The sequence below is a fragment of the Cricetulus griseus genome, assembly GCF_003668045.3.
Source record: "Cricetulus griseus strain 17A/GY chromosome 1 unlocalized genomic scaffold, alternate assembly CriGri-PICRH-1.0 chr1_1, whole genome shotgun sequence".
Lineage (NCBI taxonomy): Eukaryota > Metazoa > Chordata > Mammalia > Rodentia > Cricetidae > Cricetulus > Cricetulus griseus.
In genome coordinates, this window is record NW_023276807.1 from 147,762,327 (window position 1) to 147,779,015 (window position 16,689).

The window sequence follows — 16,689 nt, forward strand, 5'->3', positions numbered from 1 at the left end:
GTGGATCACTCCATTAGATACATTCTCTTTTACCATGTTTAGGGCTGGATACTTCTTCGGTTAAAGAAATTAATTGTTGTTTGAATTGAGAGTTATTTATTTGAGTTCTGTCTTCTCTATTATTAAAGCAATGGAAAACTTCTGATTTTCTGTACATCTTTCTGTTGAAAGTAAACTTGAGTGGTGCACACAAAACCAAATCTATTTCAACATCAACTGAATAATGGGGCATTCTTTATTCATCTTCTATATTTCAGTTTAAGTAATTTTTACACAAGTACATTAATTCACATATGTTAATGAAATCTTTTAGGTCTTTTATTTCTTTTTGTGTGTTAGGCCATAGATTCTTATGGAAAAGGCTCCAGTCCCTCAGGTTCCTTCCTGTTAGTCCTCATAAAGCGTGCATGCACTTCTGGGTGAAGCAGGGTAGTGCTTCAGCTGAACTTGAGCGTCCTCTCTTCGGCTTCCTTTGCCTTGTGGTCATTTTCCTTCACCTGCTTCAGGAAGCTGTCTTTGCTGTTAGAGTGTCTGATATGCTCTTTCCGCACATTAATTCTCTTCACAAGAATCTTGCCCTTAGCTTGCTTGTTTACAATGATGCCTAAGGCATGCAGGGTGACATTGTAGACTATCCCAGTTCTGCCATGGTAACACTTACCGGGCATTCCTTTCTGATCGGTGTCCACTCACTGATGTCCACAATATCACTCTTCTTGTAGGTTCTCATGTATGTGGCCGAAGGAACAACTCCACGTTTCTTAAACGACCTGGAGAACATATAGGGAGCGCTCTTCTTTCCCTTTATCCATTTTGGCAAGTTACTGAAAGATGGCTCCTGAGGCCAAAAGGCAATTTTTAATGTTTTATCTTTGTTCTTTCTTTTTTTCACTTTGTTCATGTTAAACATCTGTTTTTAAAATAGAAGCTTGTTGTAGATGATGAGTTCTGCAATTTGTAGTGTATCAGAGTAAATAATAATGAGCTTGAAATGGTAAAAGGAGAGCTTTTCCTAAGTTCCTGGCATGAAAAGACCTAGTAGGTAATTTTAGTAGAGTTGCACAGGGAATGTCATGGTGCCCTTGCTCTGGTAAATGGATATGTTTTCTGCTTTTTTGGCTCTTGTATTTGTCAACGTTTCTGTAATAAAGTAGTACAGGTTTCATGGCCTAAGCAACGGAAGCGTATTTTCTCACTGTTTGGAAGTCAAAAGGCAGATGGTGGGCAGGCACAGCTTGTTTCTTCTGAAGTCTTTAGACCCTACACAGACATTTTCTCTCAGTGTCATCAACATGTTCTTTCCTCTATCCTTGTTTGTACTGCAATTTCCTCTTTTTAAAATGAGGGTAGTCACACTGGATTGGGGAACATCCTAGTGACTTCACTTAAATTCATACATCACATTTTAAAAATTAAATTTTCAGTACTCAGAGTAGTAGATTTTATATGACATTTGTATACATGCTTTGCAATATACTTTGTTCTTGTTTATCCCTCTTGGACAGCCCTTCCCCATCCTCTTGCCCTATCTCATTGTTCCCTTTTCCCCCTAAATACTCCTTTTCTCTGCATTCATGTCATATATATTTCATTATCCTTTCCTCTTACCTTTGAAAACCTATATTCCCTTCTTATGTTCTACTTTCTAGTTTTGTGATGGACAGACAGACAGACAGACAGACAGACAGACAGACAGACACACACACACACACACACACACACACACACACACACACACACACACGTAGTTTCTACATACCAAAGGAAATGTAGTATTTAATTTTCTAATTCTACAAGATTTGCTTAACATGGCTTCTAGGTCCATTCACATTTTAAATGTCAATTTTGATTTTCCTATTTCAAATACTAATTTGTAAATATAGTTATATTTTGAAGAATTGCAGGTTAGAACATTCAACATTTAGAGATAAACTTCAGTCCATAAAAGACACAAAGCAAGTTTTAATATCGCTTCCAAAAATTTACAAAATCATGAGAGTAACACAAATTATGGTTATAACTAGAATGCTGACCAGAAGAGAAAGGGTAGAGCTTAAAATCAACACAAACACAGAATAAGAACGTTGAGGTTAGATACCTTAGTAATATTTAGCCACTGGAAGCCATCATTTGGAGTAACAGCACTGACTGTACTGGAGCTATCTTTGTAGATCACGCTGGCCTTGAACTCATAGAGATCTACCTGCCTCTGCCTCCCAAGTGCTGGCAGTAAAGGTGTGTGCCACCAGGCTGGCAAATTTCTTTATAAGAATGACAATGTTGTATCCTAAGAATTTCAAACCAGGTGAACAGTAACTATTATAGACCCAAGTCTATAAGGGACTTTATTCCACCCAAGTTCCATAAAATAGTTGATTATATTCTGTGATTATATTTTTACATTTTAAGTTTGAGAGAGCAATTGCATATGGTAGATGAGATTTCTGCCTGAAGTTAGTATATTTGTAGAAGTATTCAAAGTTCTATGGAAGGTAGGCAGCTGTCTTACTCTGTATCACATTTCATGAATATTAAACACTGGAGGGCAAGATGAATTTGCAGTGAGATCAATTTGATCTGATTGAACAGAATGATATTTGTCTCTGATAAAATTCATTTGAGGAGTGAGGTCCAATACTGTTGCATGAAGTCCTCTGCTAAATAACACCCATTAAGAAAAGACTAGCTCCTTTGACACTTGCTTTTTAGTTTTAAATAAATTCAACATTAAAATTATAAGGGAAGAAAAATAGGAGTCTGTCAAGTAAAGACAAGTGGAAGGAATGTAGGAAGGAACCATTGAGACAGAAGTACCCAGACTCCAGCTTGAGCATTGTGTGTACAATGAGATTTTGTTTATTTGAATTTCCATAGATTCTTAAGGGGAAAACAATGTAAAAGTTTAGACTAGAAGATATATATATATATATATATATATATATATATATATATTTCAGTGCTTCTTATTATCATATGTTTTCCAGGAACAAAATTACAAACAAACCAGTAGAACACATTTTCCTACTCTGAAATTTGCTTGCATTTCTACTCAGAGTTAGAGAAATTGATAAGTGGGTGAAGTAGAAAGATATTAGAATACAATGTCTTAAAAAAACAATTAGACCAGCAGAACAAGTTCTGGAAACAAATTATACACCACCAAAACATATTTTTTCTTCCCTCCTTCCTTTCTTATTTTCTTGTAAAATGCTTGTGCTCTGAGGCTCTCCTAAAAAATTCCACACTTTGTTTCTGCGATGGGGTAGCAAAACAGCAGCCTATGATGACATTGTGACAGATTGTTCCAACACACAAGCAGCATGACTAGGGGCTCTTAATAGATGATGATGTAGCAGACAACACTAATCAGACTTTGAATTTCCTCTTTTCTGACAAGGCTTCTTAATACAAGTCATCAAAAGTAGTTTAAAACTTGTTTGTTCTTCTGCCCTGTTTTTAATGGGACAGATACATACCTCAGCTGCTGTCTTTTCTTTTATTGGAAAACTGACAAAGCATTACCAAGTGAATTTGCCTTAAATGTTTGTGACTGGCTACAAACCGTCCAGATGCAGTGTTGTAAATGCATCAGTGATGATATGTCATGGGAACAAATATGCATATGACAGTCAGAAGGGAAAAAAAAAGAGCTGGATTCAAGCAAGAAAATAGTAACCTTCAAAAAGCTTGAAGCACCACGGATGAAGAATGGATAGAAGATCAGGAGACTTGAGTCCTAGTATCTCTTTAAACACACAGTCTTGGCAATGTGGGGGAGCCAGTAAATCTCTCAACTCACTGATTTTTATATTTAGAAAATGGGTGCTTATGCTGGAGCCTTTCCAAGGTTCATGACAAAGCTAAACTCTGACTATTGATACTTCAAAATTACCGGAAAGAAATCACAGTTTAAGGACCTTTAGAGAAAAATATTGTTATCGTTCCTTTAAACATGGAAATTGTAATTTATATACAATAGCCACAGCTTTTTTGTATATAAATAATATTTACAATATACTCTTGCACTCATATATATATATATATATATATATATATATGTATATTATTTTTCTTTCATAAATACATGTGAGCACCATGTACATGCAGTGCCCAAGGAGGCCATAAAAGGGTGTGAGGTTCTTTGGAACTGGAGTTACAGAGAGATGTAAGCTGACACGTGGGTGACAGGGGTTAAGCTGGACACATGTGTAAGAACAGTCATTTCTGTTGATTACTGAGCCACCTCTCCAGCCTTACACCTGTACATATTTTTTTCAGCCTATGTCTCTAATGCCTGAATTTATATTTATTTATGAAGTTAAATGAGTAAAACAAAAAATTCAATACCATCACAAAAACCATCAGATTACCTAGGCTCTGGAACAATTAACATGGAAATTCTTCTCTTAGACCAAGTGGCTTTTGAAAGAGAACATAAATATTTATTGAGCTTTTACTATGTGCAAAAAGCTGTTTATTCTAACAATACAATGGCAAGACAAATTTGTTCTTTGTTCCAGGGAACATGATTAAAAATACATTAGTAAATTATCAAGTACATAAATTTTCCTCACAGATAAATTTTATGATGAAAATAAAATGAGCTGGAGACAGAGATGTTAGCAACTTTTAATGGTTTCTAATCTTGTTTATTATAGAGCTGTTAATATCTATCCTGAGCAATATAGGCCCATCCTTTCCCCCTTAAAGTTCAACTCCAATATACCTACCCCATATCTAATTCACATGGCAAACCCAATGGATATTACCTATGGGTTGTTTTCTCCTGACTTACTATATTTTTCATTTGTACTTAAGCAGGTATTGGAGACATCAAGCCCTCTGAAAGTGGGTGCCATCTAGGAGGCCTGGGAAGTTTATGGGACCTCTAATAGTGGAGCCAGTGTTTATCCCTAATGCACAAATGGACTTTGAGAGCCCATTCCCTATGGAGGGATACTATTCTGATGGGGGGTTCTTTCTATGTATTCAACAATCTTATTGATTGTTGAATAAGGTACTCTTTGGCCAATGAGGCAGCAAGTTAGGTAGGACTAGGAGTCAAGGAGGATTCTGGGAAATGTAGTAAAGAAGTCTTGTGATCCAGGCAGGAAGTAACATAGCAGTCAGACTCACATATAAGCAACGACAGGAAAGCAGTCATTCCCTTTTCTCTCTGTCTTCCTCCTGGTCTCTTCTCTGGAGTCGCCATGTGATCTGCTGGCAAGAGAAGGCACCAGCAGAAGGTGTCCTCTATAAGATAAGTCTAATACAATATATATATTTATTATAATTAAGACTGAGCTAGCATATAAGAAATCCTAGTCTTTGGCCAAGCAGCATTTGTACCTAATAAAAGTCTCTCTGCGTTACTTGGGACCTTAATGTGGCGGTAGGCGGAACTTGGGCGGTGTGGCAGAAAATGCCCACATGGCACTAGGACTCAGGTGGCTTTGGAGTAAAGATTTATTGTAACACTATTCCAGCCCAGCTACATGAAAGAGGGCCCAGGCCCTCCCCCAAAGGATGTGATAGACTTTGATGATCTCCTGTAGAAGTCCTCACTATCCTTGGGGAGTGGGTGGGTTGGGGGGGTCAGTAGGGGACATAGGAGGGAGAGGGAACTGAGATTGATATGTAAAATAAGATTGTTTCTAAAACTAAAAAACAGATTAAAAAATAAAACAAATTCTGGCTGAAAAATATATGCTTTCTATTGTTGTAATAAACATCATGACTGAAAGGAACTTGGGGAGAAGTGGCTTTATTTCAGTTTGCAGTTCCTGGTTAGAAATGAATATTGAGAGAAGCCAAGAAATAATTTACAAAGCAGAAAGAGAAGTGATGAGAAATAAAGATGACAGGCTCACTTCCACTGACTTGTGCTCAGATTTTTCTTAGACAACCAAGGGCAATCTATATGTAGTTCTGTTCAATGTTAGTTGGACCCTCCCACATCAATCACCAATCAAGGCAGTTATCCACAGACCCAGTCACATGCCAACATAACATGGTCATTTCATCCACTGAGACACTATTGCTTAGGTGATGCTTGATTATGCCAAATGACAATTAAAACCAACTAGGACACCAGGTATTCTGGGACAGGCAATACTTTGAGTTGTACCTCTAATGTCAAGAAAAATTAGTAACTTAAATTTTTGGTGAGAACATAAATATCAGTGATCAGAACTTGAGTGAAATCTCAATTCCAAACAGCTAAAATACTACTACAATAAAATGATATGTATAAAATACTATCTGGTTTTAATTGGGATTCATTATAATGTAAAAATGCTATACAATTTTATTTCAATTAATATTTTCAATAACTCATGGAGACAAGCAGTGTTATATGTACAAATATGTAATTTGCTCAAGTGTAGAGCTGTCATCTAAAGTTAGCTTTTTGACTTAAATTCTCTAGTTTTCACACTGTGTTAATATATATTTCAGTAAATTTATCTTAGTGACAGATCAAATTTCTTTAGCAAATTAATGAATTTTTTCTGTCCCTGCACACATGCAAATTTTGTTTATTTAAATAGTCATGTCTTTCTCTTTCATCATCTCCATGTCAACTATTATTTGAATCTCAATTGTTCTTTAAACATCAAGCCTATGGTTCTCATGGGAATGTCATGGAATCTGTAACAGGAGGGGGCTTGTTAAAAGTCAGCTTATTAGTTATTAGACGTCAGATAGTTGAGAAAGTGTGCTTGAGGAGGATGTTGAGACCCTTCCACTTCTATATCTCTTTTATTCCTGGAAGCCATGAGGTAAGCAGTCTGTATGCTCCTGTGTAACCACAGGCAGAAAAGCGATGGAGCTAAGTGACCTCACTAAATCTACAAAGCAAAACAAGCCTTTTGCTTTTATGCAGTGATTGTCTTGGATATATTGCCACAGATGTTGCAACTGTACTACTATGATGAACAATTGAAGCAAGAGTGCAAGAAGTTAAAATCTGTTTACACTTTTATTGCTATTTTAGTTTATTTTCCACCTGAAAAGTTCAATGAAATAACTTAAGATGGGGTCAACTCCGATATTTTTCTGGTTCTGCACAGAATGGTTGAATTATAAAGATGATATCATTACCAGGTAATGAATTCCTACATAATCATTATGGTCATGTACAATAATAATGCAAACCAGTTTCTTAGAGATAAAAAAATGGGGGTTAAGGAGAATAAAAGATTTGTGCTATGACCAGTGACAGAACTGATAAGTTTATCAAAATGCAGAGTCTGGACTATTTTTTAAAGTCAGATATTTTCGGTAACAGACAGCTAATGTAGCAGTCCAGGGTTCCTGCCCCTAACTTTCTATCCCTTGACCATAGGTGTGACTTTGTTTCTAGATATGTGAGAATGCTTAGGAGCTTTTTTGGGGATATAATTAATGCATGACTGACTGTGAGTTAGCTAGAGAGCTGGGCCTTGTAACACAGGTATATAATCTCAGTTTCTTGGGAAGTTGAGGCTGGAGGACTGTCAGTTCTAGACCAACTTGGAGAACTTAGTGAGACCCTTTCTCAAAACCAAAAGAGAAAAAGATGGTGTGGGGCATATAGCTCAGTTCCAAAGCACTTCCTGGGTATTCTCAGTGCCCTAATTTCAAGCCCCATATGTTAAAAACAATCCTGAGTGAGGTAAGTCCTTCAGATTGGGCTTGGTGTCTTGTAGACCAAAGGTTTTCCTCCCTTAATAGGTAAGCAGCAATGACAGAAAGTTAACAGAGAAAGGACTACATACAATATCTGTAAGTTGAGACTGGTGCTTAGCCAAGGGTTGGAGAACAGAGATGCTAAGTCAAATATCTGCAAGGAAATTAATCATAGAAACAGCTTCAAAGAGCTTAAAAGCAGATATTTGCTCAGCCCAGCCAACATGTAGAAACACAATGTGCTTAAGGGCTAACTGCAGTCATGTGAGACCCTGTATATATAACATAACCTATATAAACTGTTTATAAATAATCTATATTTATGATTCTCATAAACCATGGGGCAGTAAATATGTGTTGCTTCAGGTGATTGTGTGCAGAAGGCTTTCTCTGGGCCTTCAATTAGCTCCCAAATAAAGACATGGAAATGTATTAATTACGAATGCTTGGCCTTATCTTATTCTTGTCCCATTAACTCTTATAATTTACTTTAACCTGTTTCTCTTCATCTGAATTTTGCCTCAGGGCTTTTTATCTTTCTTTCATTCTGGATGTCCTGTTTTCCCTGCTTTTGTCTTGTCTTGTCTGTCTTCCTGACTGGCTGGTCCCAGGCATCTTCCTTTCTTTCTTCCTTTTTTTCCTCTTCCTCTACCCTAGATTCCATTTTTCTCTCTGCCTGCCAGGCTACCTGTATCCAAGCTATTGGCTGTTCAGCTTTTTTTTTTTTAATTTAAAATCTTTAATTGCTACTCATATTTACATATCCATTCTCCCCATTCCCTCACCCTCCCATCTTCCAAAGTTCTCCCCAATCCCCCAACTCCTCCCCAGGGACAGTGAAGCCTTCCACCAGGGACCTTCAAAGTCTGTCATATCGTTTCGGGGAGGGTCCAGGGCATCCTTGCTGTATCTGTGCTGCAACAGTATCCCCTCATAGGGAATGGGCTCCCAAAGTCCATTTGTGCTCTCGGATTAAAGACTGGCCACACTGTTAGAGGTCCAATAGACTTCCCTGGCCTCCTAGCTGGCACACACATTCAGAGGGCTTGGTTCTGTCCAATGCTGTTTCCCCAGCTTTATGATTAGGGTCTCCTTACTTTCACTAGGTCACATCAACTGTTTCTGTGGGTTTCTGCAGCACCATCTTGGCTCCTTTGCTCATCCCTCCTCCCTCTCCACAATTGGATTCTAGGAGTACGGTTCAGTGCTTACCTGTGGGTTCCTGTTTCTGCTTTGAACAGCTACTGGATGAAACTCTAGGGTTGGTAACCAAGGTAGGCGTCAATCTCATTATAGGAGAAGGGTATTAATGGCATCTTCTCCACCACTGCCAGGCTTCTTAGTTGGGATCATCCCTGTGGATCCCCTAACATTTCTCCTGTGCCAGACCTCTCCAATAACCTCTACTCTCTCCCTCTATCAACGCATCTCATTTCTTGCCCTCTTCTATTCCTCCCCTGTCTCAGTCCTCTTGTTCTCCTCCCCCTCCCTTTCTTCCCTTCCCACCTCTTTTCTCCCCTGCCCCGTGCTCACACTTTGTTCAGGGGTTCTTTTCCCCTTCCCCTTCTTCGAGGGACTATGCAATCTTCTCTTGGTGTCCTCCTTGTTTCCTAGCTCCTCTGGCAGTGTGGATTGTAGACTGGTAATCCTATTCAGTTCAGCTTTTTAATTAGACCAATCAGGTATCTTAGGCAGGCAAATAATCCATCTTTACATCATTAAACTAATGTAAAACATCTTTACATAGTTAAACAAATGCAAGATACCTTTACATAGCTAAAGTAATATTGTGAAATGTAAATAAATCTACCACATCTTTGCATACTTAAAGTAGTATTCCACTACAGTTATGTTTGTAGGGTAGTTAATGTTTACCCACAAAAGACATTGATTGCCTGAAAACTATCAGGTGTTCAAAAACCACAGAAGCAGCAAACACAATATATGTGCATAAGAGCTAGCAAGGGGAGGGGAGTGGATGGAGTAGAAGACAGAGACAGTATCACAGACACACAGGCACATACAGAAGCATGGTGATCTCTCTCTCTCTCTCTCTCTCTCTCTATATATATATATATATATATATATATATATATATGTATATATATATGATTTACTTATATGTCTTACCTGTATAGGTATGATTTATTTTGTTACCTTTTTTGTTGTCTGTCTTTATTTTATTTTATTAGTTCAAATTAGGAACAAGCTTGCTTCAGATGTCAATCACTTCTCCCTCTCCCTCCCCATCCCTCCAACTTCCCACCTGCCCCTAGCCATCCCCCCTCCACTCCCCAGGCAGGGTAAGGCCCTCAAAAGGGGCTCCCCAAAGTCTACCACATCATCCTGGGCCAGGCCTAGTCCCTTCCTCATGTGTTCAGGTCAAGAGAGCATCCCTTCACAAGGGATGGGCTCTAAAAATCCCGTCTTTTTTTTAAGATCTTACATATTTAATATAGTGCGTTACCCCTGTACAAATGGAAAAAAATTAAGTTCAACATTGTTGTCTGTCTTTTATCTTTAACTTTTAGCATACTGGGGGCTGCAGAGATGACTCAGCAGTTAAGAGCACTTGCTGCTCTTCCAAAAGGACATGGGTTACATTCCTAACACCCACAATGAACTCCAGCCCCAGGGGATCCAATGTCCTCTTCTGGCCCTAGAGGACACTGAACACATGTGGTACACAGACACACAAATACACAAAATATCTGTACATGTGAAATAAAAATGCAAAGGAAAATTGCATAAAATATTTCATAATGACATTTTCACACACACTTTTAAAACTAGTTTTCTGTGATATTTGTTATTCTCAGTTCTGCATTAATAGGCTATTTGATGATGTCCAGTTACATATTCATTAAAATTACATAATGTTAATCTTCATTTTGGTTGCAAAGGACTCCATTGCATCTGTATATGTATAGAGTAAATTTTTCTTATACTTTCTCTGGTTGATGGATGTGTAACTTGGCTTAATATCTTGACTATTATAGATCTGCATTAAACATGAATGAATAAGCACGTCTGAGTTGACTTAAATTTCTTTGGACATGCAGTCAAGTGTGGTATACCTGCCTTATATGTTAGTTTCCCTTTCTCTTTTTAAGAACATGTGTTCTGATGTATTGGGGTTGTACTCATTTATGCCAGTGAAAAATTGGTAATTTTTACTCACATACTTGGAAGCATTTGCTCTTGCTTGTCCTGAAGACAGTCATATGGACTTGGATATTTCCTTGATGACTTAACATTATTCAACATTTTCTCCATATGCTAATCTTTTTATATGGTTATTTTCTATTAGTATTTCATGTTTTAAAAAATTCCTCTTGATCCGCCGCCGACTGACCTGGAACTAGGTGAGTGAGTTTCTGTCCGCTCCCGACTCCAGGCCAGAACAGCATACACCCCGACCACCCCCATCCCCCCACCCCTGCCTGTGCCTGCCAGCTTGGGCCAGACAAGCCCAGGCAGGGAGGAGCTCCCTGCACCCCGAATCTGCTAGCACCCCATTCTTCCATTCCGCCGCCCACAGACCTGGAACTAGGTGAGTGAGTTTCTGCCCACTCCCAACCCCAGGCCAGAACAGCATACACCTGGACCACCCCATCCCCCCACCCCCGCCTGTGCCTGCGGGCTTGGGCCAGACATGCCCAGGCAGGGAGGAGCTCCCTGCGCCCCAAATCTGCTAGCACCCCATTCTTCCATTCCGCCGAACAACCGAGGAACTAGGAACCAGTGAGGAGACTACCAGGAGCGTCAAGATCATCTAGAGTTATGGACATTGAATTCCTAGCCCCCACACACCACTGGGCCACAAGAGGAGATAGAGAGAACCCACCTGCACCCACTAAAAGAAGATATGGGGAGAAGACAGAATAAGATTTCACTCAACAACAGAAAGACCAATATGACACCACCAGAATCTAGGGACTCCACTCCAGCAAGAGCTGAAAAGCCCAACACAGAGCATGAAGATGAGATGGACCTCAAAAATTATCTCAGCAAGTTGATAGAGACCTTTAAAGAGGAAACAAGAAAATCCCTTAAAGAAATAGAAGAGAAAGCAAACAAAAAATTAAACAAATTGGAGGAAAAGACAAACCAAAAAATTCAAGAAATAAATAAATCTCTTAAAGAATCTAAAGAAAGCCAAGAAAAAACATCCAAGCAAGTGAAGGAAGCTCTTGAAATAGTTCAAAACATGAAAGCTGAAATACACACAATAAAGAAAACACAGAATGAGACCATGTTGGAAATGGAAAGGTTGGATAAACGATCAGGAACTAAAGATGTAAGTATATCCAACAGGATTCAAGAGATGGAAGAGAGAATCTCAGCTACTGAAGACTCGCTAGAGGATATACATTCATCAACCAAAGAGAACCTCAAGTCCAACAAAACCCTAACACAAAATATCCAGGAAATATGGGACACCGTAAAAAGGCCAAACCTAAGAATAATAGGTGTAGAAGAAGGTGAAGAAACACTGCTCAAAGGTACAGAAAACATATTCAACAAAATCATAGAAGAAAACTTCCCCAACCTACAGAAGGATATGCCTATGAAAGTACAAGAAGCTTACAGGACACCAAACAGACTGGACCACAAAAAGAAGTCGCCCTGACACATAATAATCAAAACACCAAATCTACAGAGTAAAGAGAAAATATTAAGAGCAGCAAAGGAAAAAGGCCAAGTAACATATAAAGGCAAACCAATCAGAATCACACCCGACTTCTCAATGGAAACTCTGAAAGCCAGAAGGTCTTGGATAGATACCCTACAAGCACTAAGGGAGCATGGATGTCAACCCAGACTACTGTATCCAGCAAAACTTTCAATCACTATAGATGGAGAAAACAAGATATTCCACAACAAAAACAGATTTAAACAATACATATCAACAAATCCAGCACTACAGAAGGCTCTGGAAGGAAAATTCCAACCCAACGAACATAACTACACTCACAAAAACACTGGCAGTAGTTAATCTAATTTCACCAAAAAAGAAACAGGAGGGCAAAATCCACACGCAATGATACCATCAACAATAAATCCAAAACAAAGAAGAACCAATGAACAATGGACATTAATATCCCTAAATGTCAATGGTCTTAACTTACCCATAAAAAGATATAGGCTAACAGAATGGATATAAAGACAGAATCCATCCTTCTGCTGTTTACAAGAAACACACCTCAACTTCAAAGACAGGCGATACCTCAGAGTAAAAGGATGGGAAAATTTTTTCCAATCAAATGGGCTCAAGAAACAAGCTGGGGTAGCAATCCTAATATCTAACAAATTAGACTTTAAACTGAAAGCAATCAAAAGAGATAAAGAAGGGCATTTCATACTCATCACAGGAAAAGTCCATCAAGATGAAGTCTCAATCCTGAACATCTATGCCCCTAATACGAAAGCACCCACTTTTGTAAAAGAAACATTACTACAGCTCAAACAACACATAAAACCACACACACTTATAGTAGGAGACTTCAACACCCCCCTTATACCATTGGACAGAACTACTAGACAGAAACTTAACAAAGAAACAAAGGATCTGAAAGAAGTTATGACACAACTGGGTTTAACAGATATCTATAGAACATTCCATCCAAACACAAAAGAATATACCTTCTTCTCAGCGCTACATGGAACCTTCTAAAAAATTGACCACATAGTTGGCAGCAAAGCAAACCTCCACATGTACAAAAGTATTGAAATAACCCCCTGTATCTTATCAGACCACCAGGCATTAAAGCTAGAATTCAACAGCAATATGAATTGCAGAAAACCTACATTTGCGTGGAAAATGAATAACTCCCAATTGCACCATTCCTGGGTTGAGGAAGAAATAAAAGAAGAAGTTAAAGACTTCCTAGAATTTAATGAGAATGTAGACACAACATACCCAAACTTATGGGACACCCTGAAAGAGGGAAGTTCATAGCACTGAGTGCTCACATGAAGAAACTGGAGGAAAGTCACATTAGAGAATTGACAGAACAACTGAAAGCTTTAGAGCAAAAAGAAGCAAACACACCAAGGAGGAGTAGACGCCAGGAAATAATCAACCTGAGAGCCAAAATCAACAAAGTAGAAACTAGGAAAACAGTACAAAGAATCAATGAAACAAAGAGTTGGTTCTTTGAGAAGATCAATAAGATAGACAAACCTCTAGCCAAACTAACCAAAAGGCAGAGAGAGAGCATGCTAATTAACAAAATCAGAAATGAAAAGGGAGATATAACAATAGACACTGAGGAAATCCAGAGAATCTTCAGGTCATACTTTGAAAACCTGTATTCCACAAAATTGGAAAATCTAAAGGAAATGGACAGCTTTCTGGATAAATATCACTTACCAAAATTAAATCAAGATCAGATAAACAGTTTAAATCAAACTATAACCCCTAATGAAATAGAAGCAGTCATCAAAAGCCTCCCAAGCAAAAAAAGCCGAGGGCCAGATGGCTTCACTGCAGAATTCTACCAGAAATTCAAACAAGAGCTAATTCCAGTACTCCTCAAATGGTTCCACACAATAGAAGCAGATGGGATACTGCCAAACTCTTTCTACGAGGCTACAATCACTTTGATACCCAAGCCACACAAAGATATGACTAAGAAAGAGAACTACAGACCGATATCCCTCATGAACATCAATGCTAAAATACTCAATAAAATATTGGCCAACCGAATCCAAGAACATATCAGAAAAATCATCCACCATGATCAAGTAGGCTTCATCCCAGGGATGCAAGGAAGGTTCAACATACGAAAATCCATCAATGTAATCCACTATATAAACAAACTGAAAAAGAAAAACCACATGATCACAAAACTCACTAGATGCTGAAAAAGCCTTTGACAAAATCAACATCCCTTCATGATAAAGATCTTGGAGAGAACAGGAATAACAGGAACATATCTAAACATGATCAACACAATATACACCAAACCAATAGCCAACATCAAAGTAAATGGAGAGAAACTCAAAGCGTTTCCTCTAAAATCAGGAACAAGACAAGGTTGTCCACTCTCTCCATATCTCTTCAATATTGTACTTGAACTTCTGGCTAGAGCCATAAGACAAAAAAAGGGAATCAAAGGGATACAAATTGGAAAGGATGAAGTCAAACTTTCACTATTTGCAGATACATGATAGTCTAAATTTGTGACCCGAAAAACTCTACCAGGGTACTCCTATGGCTGATAAACACCTTCAGCAAGGTAGCAGGATACAAAATTAACTCAAAAAAAATCAGTAACCCTCCTATATACAGATGATAAATCCAATGAGAAAGAAATCAGGGAAACATCACCTTTCACAATATCCACAAGCAACATAAAATATCTTGGGGTAACACTAACCAAAAAAGTGAAAGATCTGTACAATAAGAACTTTGAGACTTTAAAGAAAGAAATTAAAGAAGATACCAGAAAATGGAAAGATCTCCCATGCTCTTGGATAGGTAGAATTAACATAGTAAAAATGGCAATCCTGCCAAAAGCAATCTACAGATTCAATGCAATCCCCATCAAAATCCCAACACAGTTTTTCACAGACATTGAAAGAACAATACTCAACTTTATATGGAAAAATAAAAAGCCCAGGATAGCCAAAACAACTCTTTACAATAAAGGATCTTCTGGAGGCATCACCATCCCCTACTTCAAGCTCTACTATAGAGCCATAGTTGTGAAAACATCTTGGTATTGGCACAAAAATAGACTGATAGACCAATGGAATAGAATTGAAAACCCTGATATCTACCCACACACCTATGGATACCTTATTTTTGACAAAGGTGCTAAATCTATACAATGGAAAAAAGATAGCATCTTCAACAAATGGTGCTGGTACAATTGGATTCAGACATGCAGAAAATTGCAGATAGATCCATACCTGTCACCATGCACAAAACTTAAGTGCAAATGGATCAAAGATCTCAGCATAAATCCAGCCACACTGAATCTTCTAGAAGAGAAAGTGGGAACTACCCTTGAACAAATTGGCACAGGAGACCACTTCCTGAACATTACGCCAGTGGCACAGACACTGAGGTCTGCAATTAATAAATGGGACCTCCTGAAACTGAGAAGCTTCTTCAAGGCAAAGGAAACAGACAGTAGGATAAAACGACCACCCACAGAACGGGAAAAGATCTTCACCGATCCCACATCTGACAGAGGACTGATTTCCAAATATATAAGGAGTTCAAGAAGCTAGCCACCAAAACACAAAACAATGAAATTAAAAAGTGGAGTGCAGAACTAAATAGGGAATTCTCAACAGAGGAATCTGAAAAGGCTGAAAGACACTTAAAGTACTCAAAATCATTGGCCATCAGAGAAATGCAACTCAAAACAACTCTGAGATACCATCTCAGGCCTGTCAGAATGGCTAAAATAAAAAATACCAATGACAATCTATGCTGGAGAGGAACACTCCTCCATTGCTGGTGGGAGTGCGAACTTGTAAGACCACTCTGGAAATCAGTATGGCGGTTGCTCAGAAAAATGGGAATCAGTCTACCTCAAGATCCAGCCATAACTCTCTTGGGTATATACCCAAATAGGGCATGTACTTACAACAAGGACATATGTTCCATGTTCATAGCAGCATTGTTTGTAATAGCCAGAACCTGGAAGTAACCTAGATGCCCCTCTACTGAAGAATGGATTGAGAAAATGTGGCACATCTATACAATGGAGTACTACTCAGCAGAAAAAAGCAATGGAATCTTGAAATTCGCAGGCAAATGGATGGAACTAGAGGAAACCATCCTGAGTGAGGTAACCCAGTCACAAAAAGACAAACATGGTATGTACTCACTGATATATGAATTTTAGACATAGAGCAAAAGATTACCAGTATATAATGCTCTTCACCAAAGAAACTAGGAAACATGAAGGACTCTAAGGAATAAATGGTCCCCAGGAATGGAAGTGGCATGAACTCCCAAACTAATTGTGGGCATGAGGGTGGGGGGAAAGGAGCTGCTAC

General features: G+C 38.5%; 1 pseudogene; it reads right to left on the bottom strand.

Annotated features, from left to right (window-relative positions):
- Positions 1-335: 335 nt before the first annotated feature.
- The window catches only part of LOC113831069, a 130,788-nt pseudogene continuing 114,434 nt past the window's right edge, over positions 336-16,689 (bottom strand).